A 13,266-nucleotide genomic window follows, 5' to 3' on the forward strand; every position below is an offset into this window, starting at 1 on the left:
GAAACAAACATTCAGGGACCAGAATACTTTTGCACCATTAAGCACGCAGTTTTAAAATTTAAAGTGGAATAAATCCAAAAGCACATGTAAGGAACAGAAAAATAAGTTACTTTAGAGATTTCACAAGCTTCTAGAGCATTCAAACTGATTGGTGCCATTTAATCCTTTAATCTATTAGATGATATCAATTAGATGAAATCAACTGGGGTAGTATTAAGTTAAAAAAAAATGAAGGCAAGGAAAGCACAAATGGGGTGTGTTCATTTTGATTGGTGTCCAGCAACCCCATGTGGAAATATGCATGAACATAGAAATTAGGGGCAGGAGTAGGCCATTTGGCCCTTCGAGCCTGCACCGCCATTCAATATGATCATGGCTGATCATCCAACTCAGTATCCTGTACCTGACTTCTCTCCATACCCCCTGATCCCTTTAGCCACAAGGACCACATCTAACTCCCTCTTAAATATAGCCAATGAACTGGCCTCAACTACCTTCTGTGGCAGAGAATTCCACAGATTCACCACTCTCTGTCTGAAAAATGTTTTTCTCATCTCGGTCCTAAAAGATTTCCTCCTTATCCTTAAACTGTGACCCCTGTTCTGGACTTCCCCAACATCGGGAACAATCTTCCTGCATCTAGCCTGTCCAACCCCTTAAGAATTTTGTAAGTTTCTATAAGATCCCTCCTCAATCTTGTAAATTCTAGCAAGTACAAGCCGAGTCTATCCAGTCTTTCTTCATATGAAAGTCCTGACATCCCAGGAATCAGTCTGGTGAGCCTTCTCTGTACTCCCTCTATGGCAAGAATGTCTTTTCTCAGATTAGGAGAACAAAACTGTACGCAATACTCCAGGTGTGGTCTCACCAAGACCCTGTACAACTGCAGTAGAACCTCCCTGCTCCTATACTCAAATCCTTTTGCTAAGAATGCTAACATACCATTCGCTTTCTTCACTGCCTGCTGCACCTGCATGCCTACTTTCAATGACCGGTGCACCATGACACCCAGATCTCGTTGCATCTCCCCTAATCTAACACTGCCCCCCAGCTTCGTGTCATCCGCAAACTTGGAAATGTTGCATTCATTTCCCTCGTCCAAATCATTAATATATATTGTAAATAGCTGGGGTCCCAGCACCGAGCCTTGCGGTACCCCACTAGTCACTGCCTGTCATTCTGAAAAGGACCCGTTTAATCCCACACTTTGCTTCCTGTCTGCCAGCCAGTTTTCTATCCACATCAATACTGAACCCCCAAAACCGTGTGCTTTAAGTTTGTATACTAATCTCTTATGTGGGACCTTGTCGAAAGCATTCTGAAAGTCCAGATATAACACTTCCACTGGTTCTCCCTTATCCACTCTACTCGTTACATCCTCGAAAAAATCTATAAGATTTGTCAGACATGATTTACCTTTCATAAATCCATGCTGACTTTGTCCAATGATTTCACCACTTTCCAAATGTGCTGCTATCCCATCTTTAATAACTGACTCTAGCAATTTCTCCACTACCGATGTTAGACTAACTGGTCTGTAATTCCCCGTTTTCTCTCTCCCTCCCTTTTTAAAAAGTGGGGTTACATTAGCTACCCTCCAATCCTCAGGAACTACTCCAGAATCTAAAGAGTTTTGAAAAATTATCACTAATGGATCCACTATTTCTGCGGATACTTCCTTAAGTACTCTGGGGTGCAGCCTATCTGGCCCTGGGGATTTATCGGCCTTTAATCCATTCAATTTACCTAACACCACTTCCCGGCTAACCTGGATTTCACTCAGTTCCTCCATCTCATTTGACCCGTGGTCCCCTGCTATTTCCGGCAGATTATTTATGTCTTCCTTAGTGAAGACAGAACCAAAGTAGTTATTCAATTGGTCTGCCATGTCCTTGTTCCCCATGATCAATTCATCTGTTTCTGACTGCAAGGGACCTACATTTGTTTAAACTAATCTCTTTCTCTTCACATACCTATAAAAACCTTTGCAGTCAGTTTTTATGTTCCCTGACAGTTTTCTTTCATAATCTATTTTCCCTTTCCTAATTAAGCCCTTTGTCCTCCTCTGCTGGACTGAATTTCTCCCAGTCCTCTGGTAGGCTGCTTTTTCTGGCTAACTTGAATGCTTCATCTTTTGTTTTGATATTATCCCTGATTTCCCTTGTTATCCATGGATGCACTACCTTCCCTGATTTATTCTTTTGCCAAACTGTGATGAACAATTTTTGTAGTTCATCCATGCAGTCTTTAAATGCCTTCCATTGCATATCCGCCATCAACCCTTTAAGAATCAATTGCCAGTCTATCTTGGCCAATTCACATCTCATACCCTCAAAGTTACCTTTCTTTAAGTTCAGAACCATTGTTTCTGAATTAACAATGTCACTCTCCATCCTAATGAAGAACTCAACCATATTATGGTCACTCTTGCACAAGGGGCCACGCACAACAAGACTGCTAACTAACCCTTCCTCATTACTCAATACCCAATCTAGAATAGCCTGCTCTCTCGTTGGTTCCTCTACATGTTGGTTTAGAAAACTATCCCGCATACATTCCAAGAAATCCTCTTCCTCAGCACCCCTGCCAATTTGATTCACCCAATCTATATGTAGATTGAAGTCACCCATTATAACTGTTTTACCTTTGTCGCACGCATTTCTAATTTCCTGTTTGATGCCATCCCCAACTCCACTATTACTGTTAGGTGGCCTGTACACAACTCCCACTAGCGTTTTCTGCCCCTTAGTGTTTTGCAGCTCTACCCATATTGATTCCACAACTTCCAAACTAATGTCCTTCCTTTCTATTGCGTTAATCTGCTCTCTAACCAGCAACGCTACCCCACCTCCTTTTCCTTTCTGTCTATCCCTCCTGAATATTGAATATCCCTGGATGTTCAGCTTCCAGCCTTGGTCACCCTGGAGCCATGTCTCCATGATCCCAACTATATCAAGTCATTAATAGCTATCTGCACATTCAACTCATCCACCTTATTACGAATGCTCCTTGCATTGAGACACAAAGTCTTCAGGCTTATACTTACAACACTCTTACTCCTTATACAATTATGTTGCAATGTGGCCCTTTTTGATTTTTGCCCTGGATTTCTCTGCCTGCCTCTTTTACTTTTCACCTTGCTACCTATTGCTTCTACCTTCATTTTAAACCCCCTCTGTCTCTCCGCTCACACATTTAAGAAACCCTTTCTCTTTAACTCCATCCTCCACTATCCCATTCAACACCCCACCCCCCTTATTCAGTTTAAAACTACCCGTGTAGGAGTGGCAAACCTGCCTGCCAGAATGCTGGTCCTCCACCTGTTAAGATGCAATCCGTCCCTTTTGTACAGTTCCCTCTTACCCCAAAACAGATCCCAGTGATCTAAGAATCTAAATCCCTGCCCCGTGCACCAGTTCCTCAGCCACACGTTCAGGTCCCGTATCTCCCTGTTCCTGCTCTCGCTAGCACGGGGAACTGGAAGCAAACCGGAGATAACAACCCTGGAGGTCTTGCTTTTCAGCATTTTTCCGAGCTCTCTAAAGTCACGCTGCAGAATATTCATCCCCTTCTTTCCAACATCGTTTGTGCCGACATGCACTACCACTTCTGGCTGTTCACCTTCGCCCTTGAGGATTTTCTGCAATCTGTCCGTGACATCCTGGATCCTGGCACCAGGAAGGCAGCACACCATCCTCGAATCCCGTCTGTTGCTGCAGAAACCCCTGTCCGTACTTCTCACAATGGAGTCTCCCACTACAATGGCCTTGCCTGACTTTGGCCTTTTTGGTTTTGGCTCAACAGCCCTATTTGCTTCAGAACCAGGGGTCACAGTTTAAGAAAAAGGGGTAGGCCATTTAGGACTGAGATGAAGAAAAGCCTTTTTACCCAGAGAGTTGTGAATCTGTGGAATTCTGTGCCACAGAACGCAGTGGAGGCCAATTCACTGGATGCATTCAAGAGAGAGTTAGATATAGCTCTTAGGGCTAACAGAGTAAGGGATATGGGGAAAAAGCAGGAACGGGGTACTGATTTTGGTACTGATCAACCATGATCATATTGAATGACTGGCTCAAATGGCCGAATGGCCTACTCCTGCACATATTTTCTACATTTCTATGATACAGCAGAAAACGGGTGGAAATTAATTCCATTATTTTTAAAATAAATTCAGCAGGTAATTTGTGTATGAAGAATTTATGGATAATGGCAAAAATGGTGAGGGCTCTCAAACCAAATAAGATTGCATTTTCAAAGTGACAGCAGCAGCACTTGACTGAATAGTTTCTTCCCATGTGGTAGGTTAACCATATAACCATATAACAATTACAGCACGGAAACAGGCCATCTCGGCCCTACAAGTCCATGCCGAACAAATTTTTTTCCCCTTAGTCCCACCTGCCTGCACTCGTACCATAACCCTCCATTCCCTTCTCATCCATATGCCTACGGTACAGGCTCGAAGGGCCGAATGGCCTACTCCTGCACCTAATTTCTATGTACAGTGAAAAGCTTTTCTGTTGCCTGCTATCCTGTCAGTGAAAGGACTGTACAGGATTGCAATCAAGTGTCCACAGTGTACAGATCCAGGATTACTGGTATAACATTTAGTGCAAGATAATGTCCAGTAAATTCTGATTCAATATAGTTCATAGGTCGCCAATGGGGTAGATGGGAGGCCAGGACCGTTCTCTAGTTGGTGAGACGACAGTTTAGTTGCCTGATATCAGCTGGGAAGAAACTATTCCTGAATCTGGATGTATGCATTTTCAAATTTCTGTACCTCTTGCCTGATGTGGATGTGAGAAGAGGGAGTGACCAGTGTGAGACTGGTCCTTAACTATGTTGGTGGCTTTGCTGAAGAGGCATGAAGACTAATGTCAATGGAGGTGAAATATTTGAGGGGCGTATATGGGTTCTCATACACTTCATTTGATATGCTCCTGTGGGCTGTAACGTGAGGTAAAAGCCTGCAGGAGAAATCATGGTTGAAGATTTGAGGAAGGACATCCTTGTGACTGAGGCAGTACAGCGTAGGTTCACGAGATTGATCCCTGCGATGGCGGGACTGTCATATGAGGAAAGATTGCAATGACTAGGCTTGTATTCACTGGAGTTTAGAAGGATGAGGGGGAGGTTCTTATAGAAACATATAAAATGATAAAAGGACTGGACAAGCTAGATGCTGGAAAAATGTTCCCAATGTTGGGCAAGTCCAGAACCAGGGGCCACAGTCTTAGAATAAAGGGGAGGTCATTTAAGACTGAGGTGAGAAAAAACGTTTTCACCCAGAGAGTTGTGAATTTGTGGAATTCCCTGCCACAGAGGGCAGTGGGGGCCAAATCACTGGATGGATTTAAGAGAGAGTTAGATGGAGCTCTAGAGGCTAGTGGAATCAAGGGATATGGGGAGAAGGCAGGCACGGGTTATTGATAGGGGACGATCAGCCATGATCACAATGAATGGCGGTGTTGGCTCGAAGGGCCGAATGGCCTCCTCTTGCACCTATTTTCTATGTTTCTATGTAAGATGACAAAACAGCTTAACAGCGGGATACACACTCATGGACTGAATGGAGAAAGTGCCAACATGTGTAACTGCAAGGTTTTATACATCCTTTTGTGCACTTTCACACAAAATCCCTTACTCTGCTTTCTCAAGCCTAGTGCAGCATACAATTCTGCCGATGCACCCAACCTTCCCAAAATAGTCACTTCCTCAGATTCCTCAGAGTTGAGAGTGTGGAATTCTCTGCCTCAGAGGGCGGTGGAGGCTGGTTCTCTGGATACTTTCAAGAGAGCTAGATAGGGCTCTTAAAAATAGTGGAGTCAGGGGATATGAGGAGAAGGTAGGAACGGGGTACTGATTGGGGATGATCAGTCATGATCACCTTGAAGGCGGTGCTGGCTTGAAGGGCCAAATGGCCTACTCCTGCACCTATTGTCTATTGTCTATTGAACAGCATCCTTTCACAGCACCCTGGATTTTATTGTCCGGGTAATCCTGAGATGAATGCAGTGCAAAGGAGATGGTGTCCTCATAGACCTATTATTCTTATACACAAATTGTAAGAGGTCTAGATTGCGCAGCAGACTGGTCACTTGGTTTATCATTTAGGAATCACATGGTACTTTGATTAAAATGACAAAACATTTCTATCCTCTTCCTATCTATAATCGGGCCTTTTGTTAAATTTGTAATTTTACCTGAAATGGGCAGTATCTTACCTATTCTTGCCACTGCATCATAATTTCAAAGACTTTAAAGAAAGGGTGCTTGTCTAACTGTAGATTGCCATAAACAATGGCTCTTTCATGTCAAAGTCATAGAGTGCGGAAACAGGCCCTTCAGCCCAACCTGCCTACGTGGACCAACATGCCCATCTACACTAGTCCCACCTGCCTGCATTTGGTCCATAGCACTTTCAACTTATCCTATCCATGTATGTGTCTAAATGCTTCTTATAAATTACAATAGTACTGCCTCAACTACCGCCAACTTGAAACATACCCCCACCACTCTCTGTGCAAAAAAGTTATCCCTCAAGTTCCTATTAAATCTTTCCTCTTTCATGCCTTTGTGAGGGCTACACAGACAATAACAGCTACATCTGATTTCAGAAAATGTATCCTTCCACCTCTCCTGCAATTATCTTCCATCTCTTAATTGAGCTAAAATCTCAGTTATGCTTGAGCACTGTAGAATTGAAATTTCCATAAACCCTAATTTCCTCATATAAACATGATTAGACGTGTAGAATTGACATCAAACCATTAATCTTATTGTGTACAAATTGAAAATTATTTTTCCGTTAAATCGTAAATTTTAATGGCTTATTTAAGAAAATTAGTCTGCAGTCTATTTCACCATAAGCAAATTTATCTTTCATAGAGTCGGCTTTGGCAATTCTTGGGCGTTTTGTGTTATACACTGCTTTGTTCCCAACGCGTTTCTAATCTGGTATTTTGATATGTCAACTGCAGCTGCTAAAGTATCCCACTTAGGGGCAGAGCTGGTTGATATTGCATTAACACTTCTTTCTATAAACAGGTTCTTATTATTCTCAAATGCTGTGTTAATTATAACAGACATTTCTGTGACAGCTTTTCGTGAAACTTAATTACCTTGCTCCCATTCAAAGCTCCCTCCTGAGCCATGCTGCTAACACCTCATCTAAACAAATCTTCGAGTCACGCGTATGAAAATAGGGCATCAGTTCAGTCTGCGTGCAAACCCAATCAGTTAATGAAAAGATATGGAGATATTGAAAAATATAAATTATCTTTATAATATTTTTGACATCAGCAATTCATATAGAGAAATTTTCAAGAGAAAAACTGCATTGATTGAAATATACAGTTTATGAGAAAATATTTAGCTGTAAACTACAAATGAGGACTATTCAAAATAACTAAATATTACATTTTCCTCAAATTACCGTTAGCTTGTTGCAAACGAAGGAGCTGATCATGGACTTTAGGAGGGCACATCATCCGAGGACGTACACTCCATTGAGGATAAATGGGGATTCTGTGGATAGGGTGAACTGTTTTAAATATCTGGGAGTCCACATCTCCGAGGATATGACATGGGCATCACACGCATCAGCACTCGTGAGTAAGGCAAGGCAGCGCCTTTACCACCTCAGGCGATTGAGGAAATTCAGAGTGTCTCCGAGGATCCTCCAGTGCTTCTACGCAGCGGCGGTGGAAAGCATCTTGTCCGGAAATATTACCATCTGGTTTGGGAATTGCTCGGCCAAGGACAAGAAGGCTCTGCAGAGAGTAGTGCGTTCGGCCGAACGCACTATGGGAACTTCACTCGCCCCCCCTGCAGGAACTATACAACAGGAGGTGCAACTCCAGAGCAAATAAAATCATGGGAGACCCCTTCCACCCCTGCAACGGACTGTTCCAGCTGCTACGGTCAGGCAAACACCTCCGTTGCCATGTGGTGAGAACGGAGAGGTTGAGAAGCAGTTTCTTCCCAGAGGCCATTCGGACTGTAAACTCCTATCTCACCAGGGACTAACTCTACAGAACGTTTTTCCTTCCATTATTTATTATGTAAAAGAATATGTGTGTTATGATTGTGTTTATAATTTGTTTGGTTGTTTGTCTTTTGCACAAAAGTCCGTGAGCATTGCCACTTTCATTTCACTGCATATCTCGTATGTGTATGTGACAAATAAACTTGACTTGACTTGACTTGACTTGACTAAAACATTAGTTGATTCCAATTTTAGGAACAGTGAAGAAATACTTAAAAGTTATTTAATAATATAATCCATTCCTTGTTTTCAGTCTTCCTCTCTCTTTTTATCTAGAAGATTAAGCAACTCTTTATTTTTACTGAGAAAAATAGGGACTTGAGCTTGTATCCTTCACCTGGGTCAAAGGTAAAGGCTAAGCCAGCACTTCCATGCTGTGGCATTCCCTGGCAGGCAGCTGCCAGTTGTCAAGGAGTTCAGCTCCTTCCACAAATTTCTGAGCATTTTCCCTTCTCTGTGCTCGATGACCTCAAGGACCTTTTGGCTATTACTAACATTAATGAGGTACAGCTTATCATTATCTTTCGGCTGTCTGACTGTCAAACAAAAAGCTGAACTCTTGCTTTTTTTGTGTGAGCAAACATGAAAGCACATTCCTTACTAAAGAATAGGACTCGACTGTGAACATATAAAAATTAGTATTTTGGTGTAAATATTTGAATACTCTTTCATAAATGTGATACTGTGCCAGATAATAATTGTTTTTTGTTATTACTTTTACAAATACTGCCAAAGGGAGGCATTTTAGCACTTTTATTTTGATAAAAATTCCACTTTTCAGTGGTGGCTTTATTTAAAAGATGAAGCTGCAGTAATATATACTGAAATCAGTGCTAAGCAAGATTGAGATGCGGAATGAGTTTGCAAGTGCTCTGCAGGCATCAAATGTTCAGTAAAAGGTTAAGGATTGTGGAACACTTAATATCATATTGGTAAAATTGGAGACTGTTAGAAAATGGGTGAGTGGATCACAATATATGATTTACCTGGGCCTATTCAAGCTGGTGCCGAGAAGGTGCAAATTCCATGGTTACTGATCATAAAGCAGCTTCGATATGCAGTCAACACTAACCACGTTAATTAAACCAGCACCTCATCTTGGGGAAATCGAATTTGAAATAGTGGTTTCCAGTAGTTACACTACTTAAAATCAGCCTCACCTTTTAAAGGGTGGGGGGATGGAGTGCACACTAATAACTGTTGGAAATAGTGTGGCACAAATAAGTCTTGATCAAATAAGCATGGCACAACGGGGTGAGAACGGCACCCCAATACTGCACTAGAGCTTTAACAGAAGAGGAGGGGGGGAAAAACGTTGCAATTTCTCTATTGTGGACTGCCCAGGACAGACTATGCAAAAGCTGTAGGAGGGTATGGGTCAGGAGGTGAAACGCCTAAGGCCAAGCATGGATGGCTTGCTGCAGTGCTGCAAGATGTTCAACGACCTTGCATGTTTCATCAATGTGTCTTCAAATGCCACGACCCACCAAATACTGCAAAATATTTAAACCTCTGTCCTTTTTTGAATCCATCGTGTGTTTGTTGTTATTCAAAATGGCATCTTTATTTATATCATAATCTTCCTAATCTGTATTCCATACAAGGGCACATTACTTGAATTTTTTCATGGCATGCTAAATTTGTACCCAAAACATAAGTATTCTACAGTTGAATTCCATAGCCAACCAGTTTTTGGATAACTTTATTATGTATACATAATGTTAATGGTTATTGGCATCTGAGGACGTCAATATTGATATTTTATTTATGTTTCTGCATGTATTTGGAGCTTGTTCATGTGCTATTGCAGTACAGGCTATAAAAATTGCAACTATGTTTAATGAGAAAATTCCTGATCCTCGTTGATCACAATCTACAAGAGGGCAACATGATCAATATAAGAAATTAAGAAATATACAGGAGGACGATATATCGTTATTTGTGCCTGTTCTGCATTTAGTACTTTCATGGCTGATTATTTACCTCAGTCATCTTCTGCAATAATCCATAGCCCTTGATTCCCCTAATATCCAAAAACCTATTAGCAATTGAAGAGCGCACCCCCAGAGTTGAGGACTGTACAGAGCTGGTCGGGGGGAGGGGGGGGCATAGGAACAACTCCAGGACTGTTTGGAGTCTGTAGACTGGGCAATGTTCAAGGACTCGGCAACGTACTTGAACGAATACGCCACAGTCGTTACAGACTTCGTAAAGAAATGTGTGGAGGACTACATCCCTACAAAAACCTTCCGAGTGTTTCCCAATCAGAAACCTTGGATGAACTTTGAGATCCGCACTCTCCTGAAGACCAGACACAGGGCATTCACTTCCGATGATACAGTGGCCTACATGAAGACCAGATATGACCTTGGTAAGGCCATCAAAAAGGCCAAAAGGGACCTGCTCCAAACTGGAGGATGATACAGATGTTCGGCAGCTGTGGCGGGGCCTGAATGCAATCACCTCCTACAAGGCGAAACCAGGAGGCAGCTCGAATGTCGGTGAAACATCACTCCCTGACGAGCTCAATGCGTTTTACGCATGCTTTGATAGGGAGAATACTGATGTGCCTTCCCGAGCCCCCATTCGCTGTGATGACATTTCAGTCTCAGCCACAGAGGCCGACGTCACGAAATCCTTCAAAGGGGTGAACCCCCGAAAAGCACCTGGACCTGATGGTATACCCGGTCGTGTTCTAAAAACCTGTGGGGACCAACTGGATGGAGTTTTTATGGACATTTTCAACCTCTCAATTCTGAGGTCTGAGGTCCCCACTTGCTTTAAAAGGGCATCAATTATACCAGTGCCCAAGAAGAGTAAGGTGACGTGCCTCAATGACTATCAACCAGTGGCACTAACGCCGGTGGTGATGAAGTGCTTTGAGAGGTTGATCATGGAGCAAATCAACTCCTACCTCGACAAAAACCTGGACCCACTGCAGTTCGCTTACCGCCACAACAGATCAACGGTGGATGCGATCTCACTGGCTCTCCACTCCGCTCTGGACCACTTGGACAACAAAAACTCATATGTCAGTATGTTATTCATCGACTACAGCTCGGCATTTAACACAATCATCCCCTCCAAGCTGGTTACCAAACTCGCAGAACTGGATCTCTGCGCATCCCTCTGCAACTGGATCCTCGACTTCCTCATCCCCAGACCACAGTCTGTTCGTATTTGTGGAAATGTGATAACAATCAGCACGGGAGCACCTCAAGGCTGCATGCTCAGCCCCCTGCTGTACTCACTCTATACTCATGACTGCGTAGCCAGTCACAGTGCGAACTCCATCATCAAGTTCGCTGACGACACCACTATTGTGGGACGTATCACTGATGGGGATGAGTCAGAGTATAGAAGAGAGATCGAGCAACTGTCCATATGGTGCCAGCACCATAACCTGGCCCTCAACACCAGCAAAACCAAGGAACTGATTGTGGACTTTGGAAGGAGTGGATGGGGTCCCACAGCCCCATTTATATCAACGAGTCGATGGTTGAAAGGGTCAAGAACTTCAAATTCCTGGGCGTACACATCTCTGAAGATCTTTCCTGGTCCGAGAACACTGATGCAATTATCAAGAAAGCTCATCAACGCCTCTACTTCCTGAGAAGATTACGGAGAGTCGGTTTGTCAAGGAAGACTGTCTCTAACTTCTACAGGTGCACAGTAGAGAGCATGCTGACCGCTTGCATCGTGGCTTGGTTCGGCAATTTGAGTGCCCTGGAGAGGAAAAGACTACAAAAAGTAGTAAACACTGCCCAGTCCATCATCGGCTCTGACCGTCCTTCCATCGAGGGGATTTATCGCAGTCGCTGCCTCAAAAAGGCTGGCAGTATCATCAAAGACCCACACCATCCTGGCCACACACTCATCTCCCTGCTACCTTCAGGTAGAAGGTACAGGAGCCTGAAGACTGCAACAACCAGGTTCAGGAATAGCTACTTCTCCACAGCCATCAGGCTATTAAACCTGGCTCGGACAAAACTGATTATTAATAACCCATTTTCTGTTATTTACACTTTACCAGTTTATTTATTCATGTGTGTATATATTTATATTATGGTATATGGACACTTATCTGTTTTGTAGTAAATGCCTACTATGTTCTGTGTGCTGAAGCAAAGCACGAATTTCAACTGGTCACTCAACCTTCTAAAACTCAATGGAAATAAAACAGAAATCATGCTAATTGGCTCAAAGTCCACACTCTCCAAAACCCACCCGTTCACCATTTCAGTTGATGGCTCACCCATACCCACCTCCTCCCGTCAAAAGTCTCGGCGTCATTCTGGACAGTACACTTTCCTTTGGCCCCCACATCAGCAATATCACACGCTCTGCATACTTTCATCTCCGCAACATCTCCAGACTCCGCCCTCCCTCTCCAAAGTCAATACAAAAGTCCTCATCCACGCTCTGGTCACATCCCGCATCAATTACTGCAACGCCCTCCTCACTTGCACCTCCAATAAACTTCTTCAGCGCCTCCAATGGATTCAGAACTCTGCAGCCCGGATCATCACCCGCACCAGATCATCGGACCACATCACACCCATCCTCACTCAGCTCCACTGGCTCCCTGTGCACCACCGGATTAACTACAAGATTTTACTGCTGACCTTCAAAGCCCTACACTACCTTGCTCCCCAATACCTCTCTGACCTGCTGCTACCATACACTCCTTCCCAGTCACTTTGTTCCTCCTCAGCTGCAATTTTAACTGTCCCCACATTTAGACTCAGCACCATGGGTGCCAGAGCCTTCAGCTGCTCTGCCCCACGTCTCTGGAACACTCTCCCACCTCCCATCCGTCACCTGGACACTATCGATCAATTCAAATCACAACTCAAAACACACCTGTTTAGATTAGCATACCCGACATAACTTCCACCATGTTCACCCTGATTTTAATGACTTAAAATGTTTTGTGTATTTTTTGTTTTTTGTTTTTAATCAACTTGATTTTAATATTGATAAATGTATTGTGATTTTATGTCCTGTAAGGTGTCCATGGGTGTCCAGAAAGGCGCCAGCAAATAAGATGCATTATTATTATTATTATGCTGGCTGCTTTTCTGCGGCATTGAGAAGTGTAGATGGAGGCAATGGTGGTGTATCTGGGCTGTGCGATAGACTAGGCTACTTCCACAAAATAAAATGTAGGCACAAATCTTTACAAGGTCTGAAGACCTATGGTTGGTAGGTCTTAC

This window comes from Leucoraja erinacea, chromosome 2 (assembly GCF_028641065.1).
Source record: "Leucoraja erinacea ecotype New England chromosome 2, Leri_hhj_1, whole genome shotgun sequence".
NCBI classification, from domain to species: Eukaryota; Metazoa; Chordata; class Chondrichthyes; order Rajiformes; family Rajidae; genus Leucoraja; species Leucoraja erinaceus.